We start from the raw sequence: 24,475 nt of genomic DNA, 5'->3' as shown, positions 1-24,475 counted from the left end.
ATACATACGTCGCGGAGCAACCTGGTAGGTTACCGGCCGGCGCTGATGCTGCTATTACTGCTCGCTGCTCCTGCTGCACGTTGTTGCTTGCTTCTGCGGCTGGTGAACGTCACTCGGTCAAGGTCCCCCACCAAAAACCTGCACAACACCGGGGCATCTCCGTTCTCGGGCTTCGCTACAAGAGAACGTTCGTCCGTGTTTGTCTCTCTGACTCTTTGATTCTCTCTGGTTGGGCGTTCTCTGTTTGTTGATTTGGTCCATGGACAAACGCTATACTTGGCGCGGATCTTGGACATCTTCTCGTTGCGAGGGTGGTAGCGATCGTTTCTCCAACTCGATTCTTCGTTGCACTCATCGTTGGTGAGTTGGCGGGCAAATAAGAGCTATGGAGGATGACTGGATCGGTGGCTGATGCGCTTGCAAATGGTCGATTATAGAACGTTGTTCGGTAGCGATTGAGACATCGCGGTAGGCGAATCGATTCGCTGCGAATGGAGAATGGTACGGAGAATGGTGATTTAGAAAGTAGAGCTTTCGTGGAATAATTTTAATCGTCGTTCTTATCGAAACGTTGAATTCTTATGGATGTTTCTAATTTGAAGCGTAAATGTAACGTTTTAAAAAGGTTTCGATAGAAACTTGGATAAAAGATACTTTTTTCTTGCCCCAGTATGTGAAACACTTTTGCTTGAAACAATTTACGTTTTCCTAAAGCAAAAACAAGATACGTATTTAATAACATTGGAAAATAATTCAATATTACTGGACTTACCCAGTTTTTCTCACTATTACGAGCTAAACGGCTAATAGAATCGTATACTGTATAAAAGTAGCTACTCCACGCGCATCGCTCAAACTAACAAGTTATCAACGCTCTAAGCATCCATATTTCGCTTAAGAGGCTCTGAAATGGGAGCATTATTCACAGCAATGGCTCGTTAACAGTCCAACGGAAGACGAACTAACGTGTACAGGGATACCCTGCACTATAGAACATAAGTAAGCAGACGAAACTATGCAGAGCTTTCAGGGTATCCTTCACAGTATGGTACTCAAGTACGTACAGTAGCTCAGTAAAGTATTCGGACTCTTTAAAAATCTTTCGTGTATATATTATGTAAAACATTTTGAAACCTCGTCAGCATTGTAGCGAGATACGCTTATCGTGATTACATTGAAACGCATCTGAAAATGTATATAGAATTTATAAGATTTAATTTATAAGAATTATAAGTATTGGAAGTAATATATATTTATTAGAACTTATGAGATATTTTTTGGTGATCGTAAAGACCAGCACAGTATTTGAACAACCAATTATTCTCTATATTAGCAAACCACAATATTTACTGACATCATTTCTGGCATTACTGCCTGTTTATGGCTATTATTTATACTGCATACATACTAATTTTTCACTGTGAGTATATTTCCAATATATCTTGCAATCTCTATATACATTCTCGAGTTGATTTTCAATTTTACCATCATAATCACGATAATCGTGTCTCGTCACAGTGCTAACGAAATTTCAAGTTTGTTTTGTTTAACGGATCTAATACATGTATCGTGAAAAATGTTTTGTGACAAGCGTTTGAATCCTTTTGTAAGCCACGGTACGCCGGAAAGCACGTTATCGTTGCTAATACACCGGTTACAAACCATCGAAACGCTTCTCGACGTACTTATTAAAAAATCCTCCGATCCCTCGATATCGTTTACCAAGTGATTTGTTATAAATTTCAACGGTTAAGGGACGGCCTTATCCCTTGATCCGCGTCAAACTCTACGTGTCGTCTTAATAAATACGGTCGTGAACACGAAAGTAAGCATAAGAACTGGCAAACAGGCAACGGAGCAAAGAGATGGGGAGGCGAGTCGCGAGAAGAGAAGAAAATTGTGTGCATCGCTAAGTATCAAGGGTGTGCAGCCGACAGAGAACAGACAGAGTACAATTACAGGTGATTGAGGATCGGTCTTGTTACTATTTTGCTTGATTTCTGCGAGTAGTTAGCCGTGGATCCGTCCGCGGGCCAATCACAATGTCGAGCTGTTAGCGAGCCGAGAGTATTATGATTGGCGTAATCATCGCATGGGCGAATCAACGCCGACCAGGTATATAAATAATCGAGCTTTAAAGTCGATCCGCTATGTTACGTAGGGTCTACTTGATGAAGAATCAAATGCTGTGATAGCGATGGAATTCAGTATATTGCAAGTAGGTTGAATCCAATTCTAAAGTTTCTGGCGCCTTACGAGTACTTCGAATTAAATGTCATACCTTTATGTAAATTCGAAACTATAGAGATTCGGTAGAGATTTTATAAGTATTGGCTCGTTTCATAAGCTTTATTCTCTTTTTATCAATTAGCTTCGATAAAGTACTATTTTTATCATAGAAGATACAATTATTTATTAGAATCAAATAAAAAGGAATTTTAAATCCGTAAAATTACTGTCAGGTGAGCTTCAATGTAACTGAAGCTTCTAAACAGTTATATGTAGTTTACGCGGCTTTCCTAAATAGAAAGTCAGCCAAGCACTAAACATGCCCAAGGGTACTTAACTTCGCCACTAGAACCAGTCTTTCCTGTATGATAGTGCCCTTTTACTGATGTAATCAGAATGTTCCAGAAAGTAAATATTTCGACTGATCATCATGTTGCTTTGATATTTTGATTTCAGCTATCAATAACTTTAAATATCAAAGATTTTCTATAGTAAAAGTTTTGTATATTGAAGAAGTAATTAAATTACATCGATATCTTATTCTCTTTAAACATACACATAAGTATTATTATATCATTAAATTAGAATATAAAAAAGAATATTTACAGTTTCCTGCGTTTTACTTACTATAAGCGAAACTTCTTATTTGAAGTTACTCGAGATGACAAATATAACAATTTTGAAAAACACAAATTAATTTTCATAGTTGGATCGTAACTATGCGATAGTTTGAGTTGTTGCATAATTTTGGAATGCTTCGTTTCCACTCGTAACACCTCTATCTACAGTGATCAAATCGCAGAATTTACGATAGCGAGGAACAATCTTCCTATCTACTTCCACTTCGAATGCGTCGACCTTGAACTTACCACAATATTTCCAGCGCTAATGAAGAGTCAGACTTTTAGTGATCTCACAGTGGACAGACGTCTCTAATTGGTCCCGGCAGCTAGCAACTCCGGAACGAGCAAACCATGTTTAGTACTGAGAACTTATTTTCACTTTCTACGGTGCGGTGGCTAAGTAGAACATACAGGGATGCATGTGATTGTATGTGTGTATAGTCAGATCGCGTTTCGAGTTTGTGCCGCTGTTTTGGACGATCTAGGCATAACTTCGTCGATTAAACATGAGGTTTCTCGAAGAGTTTAGGGTTGAAAAATGAGTGAGTGAGTGAGTGACAGAGAGAGAAAGAGAGAGAGAGGAGGAGGACTCATGATCTGGATTCTGGATCTTTTAGTCAGTCTACTAAAAGTTTACTATAACAAACTCATATTCATTCTTTTAAATTTGTAAAATTCACCACAATCTATGACAATCTGTGTATGTGACGAACGTGAATATACTCAGTGATTTGAAAACTATACATGTACAACCTATCGTATAATAATATACAGCACAATCTATGACAATCTATGTATGTGATGGACGTGAATACACTCAGTGATTTGTAAACTATACATGTACAACCTACCGTACAATAATATTCAGCACAATCTATGATAATCTATGTATGTGATGAATGTGAATACACCCGCATGATGCGCATCGCTAAATCTAAATGATAACTATGAAAAATGGTGCCACTTTGGTCTTTCTTATTCTTTAGAGGTATCTGATAAATCTATGATCAAGCTGCTGGCATAATTTTTCAATCACTTTTGATACTTTATGCTGTGCAAACTGATTTCTTCTCTTTCTGTTAGGATACCTGTGTCTTCATAAATTTTCCAATTCGGAATATATTAGTCTGCGTCCAGTATGGCTCTTTGCTTCTCATCTTCACATCTGTCAATCACTTTTACGTTGATGCAACGTATCCATGCAAATTTTGTACGAATATAGTTTTTAGATCTTTGTTTTGTCATCTTCCTATTTTTACGTCGGTATGCACAATATTCACACACGTTTTGTTCAACTATTGTTTTTAATTTTTGATTTTGCCATCTTTCTGTTATTTCCACGTTGATCTGTTTTATTCGTAAGAGTGTTGTTTAAATACTCTTACCACAGAACAGTGAGAGCCAATGCTCAGCCTTCTCCCAAGAGTGATAAGAATCACTCGCATATGCACATTGGAAACTTAACTTTTTCTCGGTGAAGCAGTAAGTCGGGTACCTTGTGACATAACCATGCGGCAGGCTCGGTGGGTGTTCTATGTACGATTGTCTCGATGCCACGTTGCGTCAGTTCAATGCGTCCGTATGACAGATGTGACAGATCTATAAGGTAACCTGCCGTCGAACAGTTTACTTTACGACTTCGTCGGCCGCATATGACTAATTACCAGCGCACGAGCCGGCAAATTAAACGGTTCACCTTTTTGTCGCCGCGCTGCGAGAACGTGACTGCTGCAACGAACACTCGTCGACCGCTTGAAAGTGACTCGCGAATTGTTACGTAGCAGCATTTGCGTAGATCAGAACTGACCTAAATTGTGTTTGTTGTTTTGTTGCTCGGCACTCGGTAGCTTGACGAAGTGTTAAGTACGTTTTTCAGTCTTGTTAGAGGCTTCTATTTCTTCTGTGTTTCATTTTAACGACTGGGTTTGTATGCGTTATACGTAGGTAAGTTTGAGTACTTTGTTTGGTCGACCTTGTCATTATTCTCGTGGCAATTTTTAATCTAATGCAACGGGATTATGTAGCGCGTAATGATTGAGTCAGAGCGACTTATTTGTTCATTACAATTCGTTACCGTGTATTTATCCATTATTTTATTATCTTTCACTCAGATGATATACAGGCTGGTTGGTAACTGGTGGTACAAGCGCAAAGGGGATGATTCTACGCGAAAAAAGAAGTCAAAAATATAGAATAAAAATTTTTCGTTCGAGGCTTTGTTTTCGAGAAAATCGACTTTGAATTTTCGCTCGGTACGCGTGCACTTTATCACGTCTCGTTATAACGGATCTCACTGTAGATCGTTGTCTCGATGGAAAAATTAAAAAAAAAAAGAAAAAAACCCCTTTTTTTACGTGGGGAAATCCGGCGGATTTTTATCGGCTAAAACCCCATGGGCGAGCCTAGGTGTAGTTCAGCAACGAGTGAAACCGTTCTCCGGGGGTACTTCCCAAACACTCATAGAAAGCACTACAACATTATAGGCAAGGGGGGGGGCCCACTTGCCCGTTGTATATACTTCTAAGATGATATTTGGTTTTCCACCTTGGCTTGCCCAGGAGTGGTCTCGAACTCGCGACATCTTACTACCCCATACGCCCTTTACGAGCGTAGCTAGCGAACCCGCCGAGTATTTACTAGTTGTTGACGCATTATGTTCATCAAGTTGTCCTTATACTCTGGTATAAGAAAACTCTGGTCTTCAGTGTTGCTACAACGAACACGAGTTTTACAACTGATAAGATAATAAAATATAGAATAAAAATTTTTCGTTTGGGGCTTTGTTTTCGAGAAAATCGACTTTGAATTTTCGCTAGGTACGCGTGCGGTACGTTATAACGGATCTCACTGTAGATCGTTGTCTCGATGGAAAAAATTAAAAAAAAAATTTGTATTCTATATTTTCGACTTCTTTTTTCGCGTAGAATCACTCCCTTTCCGCTTGTACCAATTTCAAGTAATCCTTATTTTGTTATAAGTACCATAGTGATTATGTGTATGAGGAAAATATTTGAAGTACCACGAATTAACATTAAAACTATCAGAGTCATTGGATTGATCGGTTCAAAAATTTCCATAGAAATTTTATGAATTTAATAACAGTGTACTTTTGTTCATTTAAACGACTTTTGTAAAATGTATGGGCTGCTTTATATATATTTTCATACGCCTCCCATTTCGATTTCTTTGAAATAAATTATAGATCGTAATCGTTCCAGTTCCAGTGTTAATAAGTGTTGCAATTAATGTGAATTTTTAATGTGACCGACTGAGTTTCACAAAGAACCAAACTAATCGATGAACTGCGAATGCAAGTCGTTTTCTTCCATTATCGTGTACTGTGCTACCTTACAAGCCTATATGCAAATTGCAATCTAATATTTTCATATCTGAAAGAACGCAATCTAATAATTTAAGCAAATATTGTATCAATAAATATCAACAGGTTTTGTAAAATGTTTTGTACAATAATCTCCTCGCGGAGGTTAAAACTGCGTTAATAAAAACAAATGACATTGACTTTTCTTTCCCTATTGCCATATCCATATCAATCCTGCATCGACCTATTCGTCTCAATGAAGAACCTTATTGGCGTTTGCTTCGACTCGATCAGAGAAAGTGTACGAGCAACGACATTCACAACTCTTCGGCTCATGCCATCGATAGCATTATCTTCGTGTTCCCTGGTCTCGTCGCTCGTTCGTTTTTAAACTAACGCGTATCTAACCTAACGACAAGATCAGTTTGTCCAAGGATTACGCGAATACCGACCTGTTAGGATGTTTATGTGCGAAAGAACGAGTAGAGCGTACTTCAAAGACCAGGGTATTAAATCAGCTGATCCATAATCAACGGCTTGAATTGTTCGGGTATTTTATCGGATTAGTTAATGAAACAGACGGGTGTCATTCCCATTCAGCCGCGTAACGCGATGACTCTACTTATTTCACTGAAAAATTCAAGATTTATCGCGATGAAAACACGATCGAGCGTTTATACATTGTCGCGAAGTTGCGAAAATATTAGTGCTACTCGTGTTACTACTGTTGGTAGATAGACTGCAGATATTTATGCAAATTCGTATTATTAAGAAGATAATTAAAAAGATAGAATCTGGGTAGATTATTGTTCCATTCGCTAAATATTATTGAATAATTTTATATAGTTCTGCATACTATGCATTTTTGCACTTTCAAATTCCACATAAATATATAAAAATTCATAATCCAAAAATAAGTTTGACATTAATAAGACAGGCTGTGAAAACTCGGCTCTAGAATTTTTAAGAAATACCTTCGACTTTTATTATTAATTTATCGAATCGACGTGATTCTGAAATATTTCCAATTTTTGTTGCGACCTTTATTTTAATCTCATGTTACGTTTAACGGCAATCGCATAAAAATTTTTAACGGGAACAGAAGAGAAACATGAAATAAAATAAAAAGGAATTGAAAGGGAATGAAGAACGAGAAAGTAACAAGTTTAGTAAAAAAAAAAAAAAAAAAAAGAACCTTCAGACGGAAATATGCACACGCTGAGAACGAACGCAAGAATTATGTTCTCAATAATGATCGCTGTAAATCACAAAGAGCATGTCCTCCTTTCGATTCATATTCCCATGGAACGTGCAACAAGCTTCTCCAGGATCTTATTAATAACGACGATTTAACCGCAGCGTTATCGTTTGTACAGTTGCGAATGTTTACCGTGTCTTTTGAAACTGTGAAGTTGTAGGCAAATATTCACGTGCTCCGAGATCGAGTGCACCCGACCTCACGGTGAAATTTGTTTGCATTCGCATCCTGCAAATCATTCCGTAAACCTTCGATCTTCCTATTATAGATTACTATAATTTATTTCGAAAGATACAATTAAATATATTTTTAAATTAAGAACGCCAGTGTTGTATATTCTTCTTCCTTCTTTTCGTCTTTTGTCTTCTTTTTTTCTTTTCTTTTTTTTTTTTTTTTGGAAGATGTGTGGACGTTTGTAAAAGATTTAAGAGGTAGGAATCGAAGGTAGAATTTATGGCAATTGTGAAATACAGGCTCAGACTCATCGATCATGAACGAAATCTTTCTATTGCGTGCTAATCGGTCTAAAAGCGACCTGCGTTGTAACTCAGAAACAGCGGGAGTGTCTGGTATCGATAAAAAGAATTATGGCAGGTTGTTTGAAACGAATAGAAAGGAGAATCAAAGAAACTGGCTGAGAAATGATAGATTGTTACATAATAAATGTCGCTATTCGGCGAGGTCTTGTTTCAATTATTTGAAAATTATAAAATTAATATTCGACAATTGTTTTTGTTTATGCATTAATTTTATTTAGGATATTTTAGTCCATTATTCTTATTACCAGTTGTATAATTTTCTTAAGACAACGATATTTCATTTTTTTCAAAGTGTAACTAATATGCAGATGATCTTTGGAAAATTTTCTTTTCCGAAGAAATTACTTTCGTTGAAAAATTCCACTTTACAACAAATTATACTTAATGATATCGTGCAACTCTAGACGGGAAATTTATTTTATATCCGCTTGTATTGCATTACCGCGAATTTTCAACGAGTTCTAAATGCTTAAAAATGCCGACGTAAAAGCGAAAAAGATGATTCGTTGGTCAACAAAATTATCTTTCCTTATGCATCACTTTTATCGCACAAATTCCTCGTAAACTCGACGAACAACCCAAACGAAACGTTTCCACCGGCAATCACGAAGACGCGATAAATTAACCTTTTCGGGAATGTAGCTCGAAAAACCCATTAAGTCTTCTTTGGTGGAAGAAACAAAAATTAAAAAGCTATATTTATTTCAGGATCTATCATCAATCACGTGTTTCACCCTGAGCCCACTGTCTTCCAGTTTCTCCGCGTTCTTTCGTACAAAATGACATCTGACCCTGTCACGACCTATGTCCTTCCTCCTCCAGATCCTACGATTCAATTTACGGAGCTGAAGCGAAGGCCACGAGTTCCGATCTCTCAAGGCTATCAGCTGTTCAATATCTCATTCTTCTTTTTTATTTTTTTTTTTTACAAAGATTATAATAAAATTAAATTACATTTGCAATAATCCAAGAAGAAATTCATACTTATATATGTATATAAGAAATATTTTTCGAATAAAGTACTTATTTTATATTTATTTGCCTACATTGTATATATTGTAACTTTTAATGTACACTATATTTTTCGAGAATGCAAAATTATTATAAAAACATTAGGTTTATACATTCAAATAAAGCTTTAGTCATACGTAATTTCTACAAAACATCATTCTATTTAATTAAAGTAATATCCACGTAATTCTATGCACTTCCCTAATGGCTAACTGCCTTTATTATAATAAATCTATAAGAATTATCTACTCTATGGTTCGAGATAAAACCGAACGTCTGGATAAAAAGTCCAAATTATTGTCAAATGTTCATTTCATAATTCCTATTGATATTAATCTAGTACTGCTATTATCAGCATCAATTACTTCGATAATTCTATCGATCATCTATTACCTTTATGGCCGCTATTAAGAACGAAAATTAAAAACTAGAGAAGATGATCGCTTACTATCTCTAACAATAGGTTATAGTTGGATGAATGACCTTGAGCAGCCAAAACTAGGGGCCTCCGCTTTAACGTTGAAGCTGATCGAACAACCTCATCCCAGTGGATGTCCCTCCCAGTATCTCGGTTTCGGATCGCGTCTTTATCGAAATGCATTTAATCACGATACTGGCAGCCGACAATCGTGTCAGCAACGGCCCGAACAACTTTGACAGGCTAAAAGTGGCTTAAAAGGCTTCGCCCAGTGACGGGATGGGGTGGAAAAGAGTCGCGCGTCCTATAATTAACCACTTGTATCTTCGAGAGTATTGTCATTAAGATTTCGCGCAAACCGCAGCCATCCGACGCGTATAATTAGTAAATCACGTAAATAAACGTAGGACACGTAGAAAAAATTAAAAAATCTTAAATTTAATTGTACAGTAACGTAGAATGTTGAATTTTCCGTAGTGCAAAATATATTTGTTCATTTCTTTAATACATGGGACAAACCATCTAGTGTATATGAAAAGTAAAAAGTATAATAAGCATTATGATACAGAAATATGGGGAAACTACATACACAAAAATATTATAGGAATATGATATAAATTGTTGTAGATCTCCGTTTATAGTCGAATTTTATAGCAAGCTTTGTAAAATTTTACAGAATTTATAGACAAAGTAGTTATACAACAATAAATACAGGATGTTCGTCGAATAATACAATGTCGAATAATATAAAAAATAGGAATATGATATTAATTGTTGTAGATCTCCGTTTATAGCCGAATTTGATAGCAAGCTTTGTAAAATTTTACAGAATCTATAGACAAAGTGGTTATACAACAATAAATACAGAATGTTCATCGAATAATATAATGTCTGAATTATACATTTGCGAATGGAATAACAAGATCTTGAAATGACAACTCATATAAATTAAATCTTCTATAAATCCTAAATCTGGAACGACACGATTTCTAGCAACACAAAACCAATTAACCCACGTCAGGGACTTGTACAGAACAAAATAAATAAATCAAGGATCCCACCATAATATAATAAATATTGCAATAGTTTTTATACAATTTTCTACGAAATTCAATATTACGAAACCTGATATTTAATGGGTTAAAATAGAAGCCATCCACTTAATTTGTATCTCATTCATTGTGATCGGAGGATGAATTTCGACGATGATGTTACGCCATTGTTAGGATACACGCGGTTACCGGATCCTGCAGCTATTTATACGAGCGATAAATCAATTTCGACTGGCTGATTCGACGAATTCGGATGCCGTGGGTAGGTCGATTTGCATTCGACCAATGTTGGACGCTAATCGATGCGCCTATGCAAATCGGGTGTTGACACTGCGAAGGTTCGTAGGCGTTTTTCTGAAATACGTGAAACTAGGGGACGAGGTGTTGCACAACGCGATGATTACCAATAACGAATGGACCATATTTTCTGAACTATGTTTTACATTTAGGACGTATACGAGGACGACGATTTTAATTGGAATCTTATGAAATATTTAAATGCCAAGCTTCCTGCTTGTGCCTAAAATAATAATTTGAGGAAGAAATATAAATATATTTATGCAAATTATTTATTTATTTTAATATTAGCAGGATGACACAAATCTCTGCTTCGCTCATTTAATATAAATTCCCAGATTATTAATCATATTTATTTAGTTTACAATCATGAAATATTTTTAATCGTTTCCTTGTGTTTCTTTCGTTATTTAGTATAAATTTTTAACTGCAAGTGTTACAAGTAAATAATAAGTAAAAAGAAAAACACATACATAGAGGAAGGTTGACACATCGTTAAATTTCCGTAGAAAAAAATCGATAAACGGAAATGTAGAAACTATTCAAGGCCTCGAATGTTTTTCTAGTTGATACTAACGCATATTTTTTAATAGAGGTAAGGAGACGTCGTTAAACTAACATGCAATTATAAATCGTTTGAAACTTTTCCGCATTCTAATTACATCTAATTAACGTGCCTTGCTATTCGAAGAAGCAAAGGTTTCTGCATTCCTTACAAGTTTCTACTCTTTGTGCTCTCTCGAGCAACTACCTAAGTAAATATACAAATTTGGCCAGATCCATTCAAATACTATTTAATCATTCCGTTTCTACGATGATCGTTTAGATTTATAAATTTGTAATTTACGAAACAGGGGACAGGAAACGAAGTATTGTTATTAACTAAAATTTATGAGACGGTTATGTTAATCATGTTACGTAGAATCATAGGAAAGTTTTGCTTTATTTCTAAAGAATTTTTACACGATTCTAAATGTCAAAATGTTCGTATGAATTGCCCACATTTGTTTCGATATAATAGGCAGCACAAGATTCTAGACACACGTATATCGTCCTTAAATATTTTTAAGAACGAAAGGATCTAACCAAACCAAAATTTCCGCACATCAGCGATGAAAAAATAGAGTTTAAGATAGATACACTATAAATTTTATTAACTTTTGTATTAAAGACTGTTCACCATATATTGATAACAGTCATTTATTCTACGGTATATGTTACGCTTACTCATCGCTCTCATTAAATATAAGTCCATTTTGGAAAAGAACGTTATCCTTTTATGAACTATCCTTTGTTCGCCACTGTATCTACTCACAGCTGTTGTCAAATATAATTTTGTAAGATTATCGCATTCTTTCGTACCATTTACCTTGCCAACTTTCTTCTTACCACTATATAGCAGTATTTAAATGATACAAATAGCACCATTTCAGCCGAAACAGACGAGGACGCAGTCGCATAAAGAGGACCACGAACGAGCGTCCGTCACACGCGTCAAAAATCCATTGTACGACACTTTATCGGTCTAACGGGTCAGCAGTCGTTTCGCTCCCGACTATTCGCGGCATAATATGAATAAAATTTTCCCTCAGCAATAAACAACGTCTTAATGGCCAGCCGCTTGTGGTCCCAGCCATGATAGTCCATACTACACGCAGAATTATTCTTGGCCAGTACCGCGAGACTCCGAGCATTATCAAGCATCCTGGTGGACAGCTGTGACCGCGACCGGTCGAAGTGGCCGCCGCGTGTTCTCGACGCGAGCAGCACGCGAAATAAGAAACGCTCCGCGGTATTATTTGCGAGCAAAGCAAGTACAGGGTCCAGAGTCCAGGTGAAACAAGCGTCTCAGCTCGTCTCTCGCGTCGCAAGAAAAGAACCGCGCTGGAAATTATGCAGCGGACTGCGTCGTGAGCTGGTCTTCGTGTGTTTTATCGCCTACTAGTAATCACTATACTAGGATATCCGCGGTGTACGGTAACGAGAGTTCAAGGGTTTTGGTGGTATAGCGGATCCTTGTTGTTCTTTTTTATTTATTTACCTATTTGTTGTCTCTTCAGCTTACGGCCAAGATCCTTTAGGTGTTCTTAGCATTACAGCACAATTGGAGGCTTGTAATAGTTGTTGTACAGTGAATTTGCTGAATTTGTTGAATTTATAGAACGCTACAGCGTTCATTTAGCACATGAACGCGATTAGTGAGGTTGAAAAATCAGTGATTAAAATTTAGGACTTTTGACGAGTGCAATAATTAATAACTACCTAGACTCTCGTTAAGAGCTGAACGATGTTAATTTAGCATCAGTTGTTTCTTTGTAGTATATCTAACAAAAATTGTCTCCTTGCAAAGGAAGATAATTAGTAACTCGTTGAAGTACCGCAAGGTGTTTTCAAGAGAACGAATAATGATTTAATTATCTCGTCCAATTAAATCGTTCCGTCAGGTTAATCCTTTAATATGCAACAATTTTTTTCAAAAACAAAAATTGCGCCGTTACGATTATCTAAGTAACATTGCTGACGCACCTGTTGCGTAAACACGCAATGTAAAAATAAAAAAAAAACACCAATGGAAATGAAAGAAGCGGAAAAGAATATGCGAGAACGCATGTTTCTACACACTCCGATAAAAAAACACAAGATATAATGTACAACGTGTTGGGCCAAACATTATAATAAACTTTTACAGCTCTGATGAAGAAAGCCATTTAATTTCAGAGGCAGAGCAGCCGTATTTTTTCACTACGAGGTGTTACATAAATTTTATTTGCGTTAGTCACCTATGCAGTTTAGTGCCATAACCCGTGCCAACCCTAAAATTGTTTAGAGAGACACGTTGGTCGAAGAAGGGGGCGGTCTCAGCCAGCGGCGAAAGAAGGAAGCACCCATCAGTGAGAGAGCAAATTATCCGTTGAATTTCCATTAATAATGCGTATTTCAGGATAATGTTCAACAGCCCTGATCCTCGCTGGAGGATCGTTAAATCGCGAGCGAGCCTAGGAGAGCGGCATACCGAACCGGTGAACCGGTAGCCTGGTATCGGTTCGCTTTCTACCGAGAATTTAATAACGGTCAACCGGACCCCGTGGAGCAGAACGCGCTCATTATGCGCCACGAAATTGTTCCCATGAAAATTAAACGGAGCCGGTTACCGACGATAGGTGACGTTAGTCGACGCTTAAATAAGACCAATGCCCCGAGACCAAAGATGCGTCACGGGCTTTTTGACGGACTCGAGACTCGCCACTTTACGATCGTCTCGCGGCTCTTGCTGGCAAAAATCCGATCTTCCGTCTTCGACGCGAACTACAACTACGTTTGCCGAGGGAATAACGCGGATAGTAGGAAACGATTCGCCTTCTGTACAGGATTCGAGGAATTTATGGTGGAATTCTTATTATTAAAGTTAAGCGAAGTACTTTAAGAAGTTGAGGAGATGACGAGTGGAATGGAACAAGGGGCAAGAGAATTACTGCGCTTGATCCTGTTTTCACGTGCGGATGTACACACGTGTACACTGTAGTTTATAAGCAGAACTTTACACGAGTTACGAGCTATTAGTAGACTGTATATGTTCATACGTAAATTTCTATTTTCGATGCAATTAAAATGCATTTAAAATGCAATTTAAAAAGATAAAATCCACGCAGAAATTTGTGTCATTAGATATCGCAACGAGCAAGTACACTGTTTTATATATTTTTATATAGCATGCCGGTATATTTTTGCAACTTTTCACGCGGCCCATCCCGTAGCAATCGGTTTCCTTCGGTACGTAGGTCAAGGTAGTCCCCTAAGTATTCGCATTAAAAAAAGAATCTTTAATTAAGAAAGAGAGGGAAGAATATTGAAGAAAAGGAGGAAGTATATATGTTAATATTCGTTCATTAGTCATCCTTCACACCCAAAAACAGCAATACCTCGCACTCGTGTGTGTTCTGTGGGATTGTTGGTCCGCCTTTAATTATCGGCTGCTTCATTCGGTAGTAAAAAAGGTAGGATACTTGAAAGCTGGCGCGTACAGCGACGTAATAACGAGCAACGAAAGAGGCTACCGGCTCGTCGTCGGCTTCGCCTTGAAGAAGATTCCACCAGCGGTGGCTTCGATCTAGCCTACCCACGCAAAAATAAAAAGGGAAAGCTTCCCCTACCTTGGCCGTACAAATGGCGTCCAGGTGTGTAACTACGGTAACGGCACGCCGGCCAGTAGGAGAATACGGAATGCGTACGGGGGCCGTGTGGTACGCACGCAGGGGGTTAAAGTCGAACGAGCTAGGTATGCGGACTGCTACAGACATGTAACTGCCGTGGGGGCTTGGTTTTTGCGCCGCCACGGAGTTACTGCTACAAGAAAATAACATCATTACACCCATAAGGCCGGTGCACCGGCCGTACGATCCGCTCCGGCATTCACCGATACGCTTAGAGACACGCGCTCGACGTTTTCACGGAAGTACACACGCGACGGATTTGTGTGTAACAAGGGCGAGTACGCGGAGGAAGGACACGATGATAAGATGTTGAACAGCTTTTAAGGTTACGGTGGTTCTTTTGCTGCACGATGGGGGAGGGTAGCTTTTGGAATTCTGTAAAGTACATTTACATGTAATAGACAGGTCTTTCGTTAATAACTTTGCTGATCAGTATTGTGTATCTTATTGCAAAAAGCAGAGATCCGAAATAACATTTATTTTGAATATTTGTGGGGGGAAAGTCTGCGAGTAAAAATGAATTTTTGTTTAAATAGAAGCCAGCTATCGATCAATCTAACAGAAATTGATGATTAAATGATTAAAGAATATTAATACGAATAACCCTTGTGAATGACGAACATTTTTCTTGGTTATCAGTAATCATTATTGGTAACAAAAGTTCAACTTTGCTTATCACTAGTCAATATGAACGGCCGGAATTTTTTTCGATTATCAATTATCATTATCGAGGCACAATTTTGCTTAGCGATACCAATGGCGAAAAATTTTCTTGGTTACTACTAATCAAATATTAATACAAGTATTAATAAAAATCTTTTATTACAATTTCTTTTATCCTATTCGTTGTTTCATATATTTTGTACCGTTTTTTTGCTTAAAATAAAATATGTACGTATTATAATCGCTTTTTTACGTTGTCAATGAATATGTGCTAATTATTAGCAATGTTAGTAATAATTGACAATAATCGAATGCAATCGGAAAAGTTTTTGCAATCGATAAAGGTTACTGATAGCGAAAAAAATTCCGATCATTTACATTGGTTACTGGTAATCAACATTAAATTCTCGTCACCGATAATGATAATCCGTAACTTAAAAAGCTAGAATCATTTATAGTAGTTACTCGCAACCAACATTTTTTATGAAACATATCAACTGTTACGCCATAATTTTAAAAATTTGTGACAAGGATTCTGATGTCACTCTGTTTACAGGCAATCTATTTTCTTTCGTATGTGATCCAAAGGTGGCTTTAATAAAATAAAAACATATAAATTGAAAAAAAGGAGAAAGATACTCAAGTCACACTTTAGTCATTCTACGAAAAAAATAATACATGGTTGATAGGATGATATTACGCAATTGCAAGATGCAAATTAGATGAGTAATTTAATGCACATGACGTCATCAAGATGTCTGATCGTTAATGTAGATGATAATAAAATAAGGAAATAAAAAGATTTACAGATTAAATTCTTATGTACGTTGATACTTTGCATACACTTTTATTAATTAATATTCATAGTTGTATTAATATCTCTTTGATACTCGAGTTCCAACATGCGCATTATTGCATCGATATGAAATAGAATTGCATGAAGTTTAAAAAGAAAGCGGTAAGCTCGTTGTATATTGTTAGAAAACTATTTTTAATTTGAACATTCTGTAACACTTAACGTGCTAATATACAACGAATGGTAATATAAGAAATGTCATGTATAATTTAGTAAATTTCTTCGTAGAATCTTTTATAAGAAATTAATACATTTCCCTTGCATCGTGATTTTCTCATCTCACCGTATATTTTCTTTTCTACATCGTCGTTAATTTATTTTAAAAGAACTTCATACATTTCAGACAGAGTTAATTAGAATTGCCTAATATATCATGAAAGACACACTTTCTTTGTCAAACTCTTTTCAGAGCCGTGTACGACGACGAAATTTGCATATCTTCAGGATATTGGCGGCGATAACGGAGCTGAATCAAAATACGCGCAACAAAACGGCCAATATCACGCGAAGCGGCTGTGATAATGCATAATGCTTCGCGTATTTATACGTAGCCATCATGCTTTAAACGCTGATGATATCTCGGAATATCAATTTCATCGGAATAACGCTGACAGTCTGGCAAAGCAACAAAGTAACCACCCTCGGGCATCTCTTCGTAAAACAGAGGTATTAAGATGGAAAAGAAGAAAAAAGAACGCTACTTCTGCTTCATCTGATCATTAGACAGACATGTGTATAATGTAGAGAAGATTACAGATCAGGAGTTATTTGAAAAATTGAAATTTAACTTCGATTTCTAGATTTTTTATTTCGAACTTCAACAGACATTTTCTCATCGTACAATGAGAATTAATCCACATACACACGTATGTACATATACGTAATCTCATATTGCAACTGTTTAGGAACGATAAAATACATTTGCGCTCCGCTACATTGGGTTCAAGCAGAACGATCATACTGATCTTTGATGTACAGTTGAAACCCATTCGTTTATTTGATTATTTATTTGGTCATTTATTAGAAATTTCAACTGAAGTCAATTTTATAAAAGTAAATTGAACGTTGCAAGCGAGTAGAACAGAGAGAAACGTTCTGGCCACATCACTAAGACCTGTATATTAAACGCGTTGGTTTATTAAAGAGACGAGTGATAAAATTGTAATAATCACAGTATATTAAAATCACTTTAAATACAGGTACGGAGATAGTGTATGTCGGTAGTAATCGTCGCTTACTCGATGCTACTGTTCAACTCTACGCTCGCTATTCCACTCGCTATAATGATCGTCCTAGAGAACATGTTCGTCTATTTGTATCGACCGGTGGTATCGCAAAAAGTTCAAATGTAACTCCGGTTGACGATTACAAACAACGGCGATAATGTTTTGTCCGGAGTTTGTTTACCTTTAAACCTAGCAAAGCAAAACAACGTTGGCACTCCAAGGCGCAACAATATGAGTCTCTCCCGATTCGAATCTCCCGTTGACTCATGTGCCGCTACAGCTAAATTCGTGACTCTATGATTTAGCACTAAAGGGGATATGAGCCACAGTGTCTCGTTCTACTTCACGTGTTCGATAGATACGTTCAAGAAATTATTTCCCTATAATACATCGATATTATAAGATTTTTATGTTATTACGAAACGTTATTCTTCTTATAAAATTTATCGCTATTCCGGCCATAACTCATAGATAACAAAATCACGTGTTGCCGAAGGAACGAGCCGGAAGGGAGCATCAAGCAACGACACGCTGCGCTGTAGGGAGAAGATATAAGAGGATCCGGTCGGTGGAGCTGATTAATCGTAATTCTAATTCCCCTTAAAGAGCATCGCGAAACGCGCGAACGAATTTGCTGTTCTTGCTATCCGACGCATCTTCCCCTTGAGGGAGCAACAAAACCTCGCGGAAATGAACGTCCCGGAGTATCAGTTTCACGGTGCGAGCATGGCAAATGACGTAAAATGGATAAACGCCTCGTGACGTTGCAAGATGCGCCGCACGGTCCAGCGAAAGAAGAAGCAACGAGTTTGCCCGTCCCGAGAAAAGATGAAAATAAAAGAAAGGTAATACGAGAAACGCAGACACAGAGAAAATGTTGCAGAGGCCTCCGACAACGTATCCTGGTATTCTATCAACCTCGGGCAGGATGTGCACCTGTATTACCAACGGATTGTAAAATCACGCAATACGAGCGGCTCGTAACAACACATAGATCAGAAGCTAATTAAACTCCGGTGTGATTAGTTAGGAACTAACCGCTTCTAAAACAATTCCATCACCTTTGTACCGATCTACTTTAGTTTCTGTCAGACACTTTCGTTTAGTTGGAATTCGATCATTGGTATGTTCCTTCTTCTCTCTATTTTTTTATCGTTTATTAGTTAAAGTAACTGGCCATTATTAGATCATTTACCAGATATGTGATGGTATCTGTAAGTGAGTCGTATGAGAAGATATCACCTGTTACATGACGGTCTTCGAAGGATAAATTATTATTACGGTGGTTGTGTGTTTGTTCTCCTTTTCTCTTTTTGGTAGATAATTAGTTAGATTTTCGGTTAATCATTATTACGTCATTTAGTGAATACATATCGACGTACGTGCTAAACTTATTAATAATCCTTCAAGGGTATACGATGGTTGTGTTGCTCCAAGCCTGAGGAAGATATAGCTACTATGTACATTGCTCGAAACTATTAAGGGAAATTACAAAAATTATGAAGATATTTTCATTCGTATAATGTTTCGTGCTTCTCCAATGCAATTAAACGTAATTTTACTACTTCATCGACTCTCGCGGTTTCACTTCAACAAACTTTTCTTTCTACATAATAATCTCGAATTTTGGACTCCACGTAAAATTGTCATCCTATCCAAAGTATAAACAACTGAACAAAATCCTTCGCTTGCTCCCAACATCCAGCGTGGCATTTACAAAACCAGTGTTTCGATGTTATCTTTTTCAGGCTGCAATTAAATCTCACCGAATTCCCACAGTTCCGGCGGCGAGTTAGCAGACCACCCTGGACACCTTCGGATCAAAATCAGCCGAAAGGTTTCTTCCTTTCCAAGAAAGACTCGTCGTGTTCCGCCACAGTGACTCCAACATGCGTGACGTCCATTTACAGAATTTCTTTAGTTTCGACCAAAGTGGAACGACCAAGCTTCTTCACACGATTCCATGCTCCGTATGTATGTATATACGCAAACTCGAGGCCGGTGCTCCACGTGTGCCACGCTCTTTTTCCCATAGCCGATCGTCCTCGCGTAGTGGCTTTCGATAGTGGCGAATACTCACACCGGCATGTAATGGTACCATCTGAAAGTACAGGTCTCAGCGCTAAGCCTTACCTACATTACGTATGAGACAAGAGGAGCCTACCACCGCGATACAATGAGGCACTGGGAGGCGTTATAAAGGGCTCTGTGTAGTTATTAGAGGTTATGACGGCGGTAATATCTCACTCAGCAGGCTCCTCTGTAATGTTATGGCCAGGCCCTCTTTCACGTTTCCCCTTTGCTAAACCCCTTATATCCCTTCGTCTACCGTCGATCTCCTTTTCTACTTCTCCTCCCTTTTCTTTCCTCTCTTCCTGCCTTCGCTTCTTTCCTCCTTTTCGCGTTTTCTCCTTTTTATTTCTCTCTTCTTTCTTTTCTCCTTCCTCCATTTTTTTTGCCCGTTTGACCGACTAACTCTTGAAGTCTTTATACCCTGAGAACTTGAAAGGGCTATGGCATACTTTGATTTTATTTACTCGACAAGCCGACTACCGTGCAGGTCGTGGTTTGTTTGGAAATTTGAGGGTGTCTTATCTGTTTCAATTCGTTGCTTTATTGCCGGAGCTAAATATTATTTTCGTAATTTTTAAATAAGAACTAATGTAAATAGCTCCTTCGTTTTTAACGACAGGAGAAACGTTTAACGTACAAGTTAAATCATTTTGGAGAAAAAGTAACGTGACGGAAAAGTCAGAACCATGATCTTTAAAAAGCGAACATCAAAGATAGTATTAATTTTGTTTAAAAGAACATTATTATTTTAAATTTATATTTATATTTTTAAATATTTTTGTATTTGGAATATATGTGATTTCGCGTTAAATAAACTACTGCAAAATTCTGTGTTTCCTTTATCCCATTTTTTGTAAACACATCAACATTCGAATTTCTCATTTTGCAAGAGCACAGAGAGGCAATATGTAAACCTGCATAGTTCTAGTGAGCTGGAAGAAATCCTATAATCGGGCGATACTACTACCAGTCCGGGCGTCAGTAGTATCAGAAAATTTTGATCAGGCGTAAGGTTACCGCGGCGTAAGGTCGATTATCACGAAAATGAGCAGATAATTTTTCGTCATATAAAACAACGCCACGGTACACCATCAAATGTTATTCACAAAACTCTAACAAGCGTAATAATTTTCTCGATTCTTTCGCATACCGCGGGGGCAAAAACTTTCACTCGTGTAATACCAGCGAACCGTCATCAGTCCTTTCCATCTCATTACCTCTATTTCTGTTGATAAGAAACGCCCGGTAAAAAACTATATCATATCGGTAATGCCAGCTGCTTTATTACGAACGTTTCATTTCCATGGGTACGTCGGAACAATCATTCGCCAAACACACTCAACGACGACCGCTTACCGACGCTGTCTTTGGCGGAGTATTTTTTTGCGCTCCACCACGGCCTGGTAATAACGCGTCCTCGAAATGGAACGAAAAATTTCGCTCGGCGAAACCCCGCCCTCTCCGGCCACAAAAACGTCCGACGAAAACGTAGCAACACGCCACGGAAGCGCATTAAACCGAGGGCAATAATAAAGATATGACAAACGCAGCGGATGCGAGAGGAAGAGAGAGAGAGAGAAAGAAAGAGGCCAAGTGTGGCTGCGTGATGTACCGTCTTAAATCCGTGAAGGTTAGCCAGGGACTAACGATGCCCGGAGACGGCAATGAACTGTACAAAACTCACTGTGTGCGTTTCCTGTACGGCGTAGGTTCATTAGCGAGAAGCATTCGAAACTCGTTCTGATTCCCTTTCGTGGTGCGCCATCGGTGATTCGTAATCCCCTATCTAATCGCGTATCTCTGCACGGCTTTGAATTATTTCGAAGTCATAGAAATACGGAAGCGCGACGTATGGTAGAAAACGACCGAAATCAAATGCTTGGCCGCTAAAACGTAGCATCGTGTAGGTTCCAACCTGTACACACGTACACGTTCTGTTTCTTTCGGGGCGAATATCGCACTCTGATCGAACGTTAGCGTAGCGTTCTGTTAGCCATTCGAATGGACTGGTTATTCCGCTGTGCGGAAGAAACTCACGGTGCATTATTCAAATCCGATGTAGATCGGTATCGGTGGATGTAATTCTAGTGTGGACGCGTGTTTCAGGCCCGTTGTCGGAGCAACACTTAATTTGTCCGTCCACTTGTGCCCTCGCCGCGGGACGTTCATTGGCCGCCGTGTAGCCAAGGATGAAGATTCGAGGGAGAACCGTGAGAGGCCGCGAAGGACGCCGGTGAAAGTGCTCCATGGGTCTATTTACTCAACGGGAAATATGCCTTTGTGTGCAGATTTCTATACCGATCATCTACTATGCAATATTGCCGATATCGTACAACGCTCGAATAAATGAATAAGTGGTATCGCGTACATCAGACGTTTAATTTTAATCGATGCCGAGATTTATGGTAAGTATACATGTGGATATTGTTTGGTACTTGAATGGTATGTTTTGGTATTCGATCATGTGAAACAGATAAGGTGAAGGTATTACCGAGCGTTTATCGTATATACGGCTATTTATCACTCGATGAAATTTTACTAGCCTGTGACAATTTTCTAATCGTCGATTTATGTGTTCCAGTGACAAAGGTTAATTTTATGTTAAATGTATTTCGTGTGAAAATTATAGCGTCACGTGCCACTTAATCCTAATCGGATATTGTTTGTTATTCGATCGATCATTCGCATTAGATAAGCTGCAAGTAATAGTACGTGTTTATTGCACGAATGTTTATTTATCACCTGGTGAAATTCTACTGTCCTGTGACACATTTCCTAATTGAAATTTCATGTTTTCATGTCTATTTTCACGTAGAAGATTTATGTACTCATGCAGGGATTATAACGTATACGGTTTCTGATAATGTCAGGTCAGGATGGAGGAAGAAATAATAACGAAAACGAAATTGATGAAATCCTCTATATTTCTCTTCAGCCGCGTCAATTAAAATAATTTCTTGCTACGTTACATTTTGACTGACAATGTTTATTTTGATGAGAAAGGTACTTGTACACCATTATATTGTAACATTTACGTACCTACATCAACCAGGTCCAAGTACCTACATTCAATTTCCCACTATTTTAATGGCATTTTCATATAATTATAAAAATTTGGTACTTGATAAAAAGACGTTTCGCTGGAAAATAAATATATTTCCAAATCCTTTTTGTAGCCACTAAATACGTGCAATAGACTTCTTTGATCGTTCGTGGTTTCCTCGCTGATACTCGGCCATGTTCTTCTCACCCAAACACGCCAGTTTAATCGTAATCGTCGATCGTGCCTTGGCGCCATTACCATTGCGATACAGAGGGCGACCACGAGCGTTTCGTGGCCGATTTGCGACACGAAATTTCAGACTTCTCTTCTGTGGAATATCACTCCGGTCCCCGGACGTGTGTATCACAGAATTGCATCGTGTCGAATCCCGGTTTCGTGCGTGGAGCCACTTCGTCCAAATTACAGGGGATCTCGAAGCGAGCAAATAATCACCGAGTTAGCGTAGCTCGCCAACGTGAATTAGAAAGGTCGATGGAGGTGGACGGAGAAGATCAAAAAGAGACGTGGTGGGGACCAGCGAGACACGGCTCTAATTATTATAAATTAGCGGAGAACACCGCGAGCCTGGACGTTCCGCGATTAGGTCGAGACGCAGACATTAAAGCGTGTATTAAAATGAGCGGACGAAAAAATGTCTGCTCGATCTTAATTTATCCTCTTTATTTCACGTCTTATTATCAAATACGCACCGGAGGGTCGGTTTCATATATCACCCGTCGTGGTTCCTACGAAATCTCGAAATGAGAGGCCACTTCCAGCGATACGAACGATGGCGAAAAAACATTATGCCCCTAATGGTTACAGATTGCCTGTGAAATTCGACCAACGACGCCTCGATTTACCATTCCGCGTCAATTACTGACCAAAAGTTTCTTAGTCTACCGACTCGACTTCTGCTCTTCTCATTTTCACTTAAAATATCGTATCTAGTATTTTGCATTTTTCCAGACACATATATTGAAATATGTGGAATTCCTTGTGTTTTTTACTTCTTTAAGTAAAAATTAGGCACTGTACAGGTTGCTACGAAATAACGATTAAACATTTTAAAGATGACGCAAAGAAAAATAGCGAAACGTTTTATCGAATGTTTCGAAATACTGGATGCGACACGTTAACTAATTGCTGAAAAAGATGAAGAGTTCTTGACAAAAGAGTTTACGAAGCTACTCGATGAATAACAAAAAGTCATCGTCACACAAGGGTTGCATAGATTAAATACGTTATACTATAAAAATACATTATCTTTAAATTCTTTTAAACTTTACTACGTAGGCTGTGCTCTCGAATTCTATGGATACGTAATGGCAAACCTTTACGTCCTTTTTCTAAATACTTCCTATATTTTATTTGTATGCAAATTCGAAGAATGGCATGTCGTGGTTATCGTAAAAAGCGGTCGTGATACGAGAAAGACTTGGGATACACTGTTCTACGATTTATAGAGACTCTGAGCGAATCTCGAAGCTGACCACGATGATGGAACGGGTCGATTCGAGTCTATATATCCCGACAAGCTCTGTTCTTTCGAGGTTTAGCTATCAGAAATCTGGATTCTCTCCCCTTTCCCCCTTCCATCCTTCTTTCTCACACTAGTTTCCTCTATCTTTGGTTTGGCGAGGTTCTAATGGTGGCA

At 38.1% G+C, this 24,475-nt stretch overlaps 1 long non-coding RNA gene across 1 annotated transcript in view; it reads left to right on the top strand.

The window, feature by feature from the left end:
* The window catches only part of LOC117241989, a 115,408-nt gene extending 92,720 nt beyond the window's left edge, over nucleotides 1-22,688 (top strand). The window contains exon 3 of the long non-coding RNA XR_004495155.1: nucleotides 21,882-22,688. This is a non-coding gene — a long non-coding RNA (uncharacterized LOC117241989). The remainder of the gene's footprint in view (nucleotides 1-21,881) is intronic.
* Nucleotides 22,689-24,475: the final 1,787 nt, after the last annotated feature.

The sequence above is a fragment of the Bombus vosnesenskii genome, unplaced genomic scaffold (assembly GCF_011952255.1).
Source record: "Bombus vosnesenskii isolate JDL3184/JDL3185 unplaced genomic scaffold, Bvos_JDL3184-5_v1.1 scf7180000016262, whole genome shotgun sequence".
NCBI classification, from domain to species: Eukaryota; Metazoa; Arthropoda; class Insecta; order Hymenoptera; family Apidae; genus Bombus; species Bombus vosnesenskii.
This window is presented reverse-complemented; position numbering and strand designations above follow the sequence as displayed.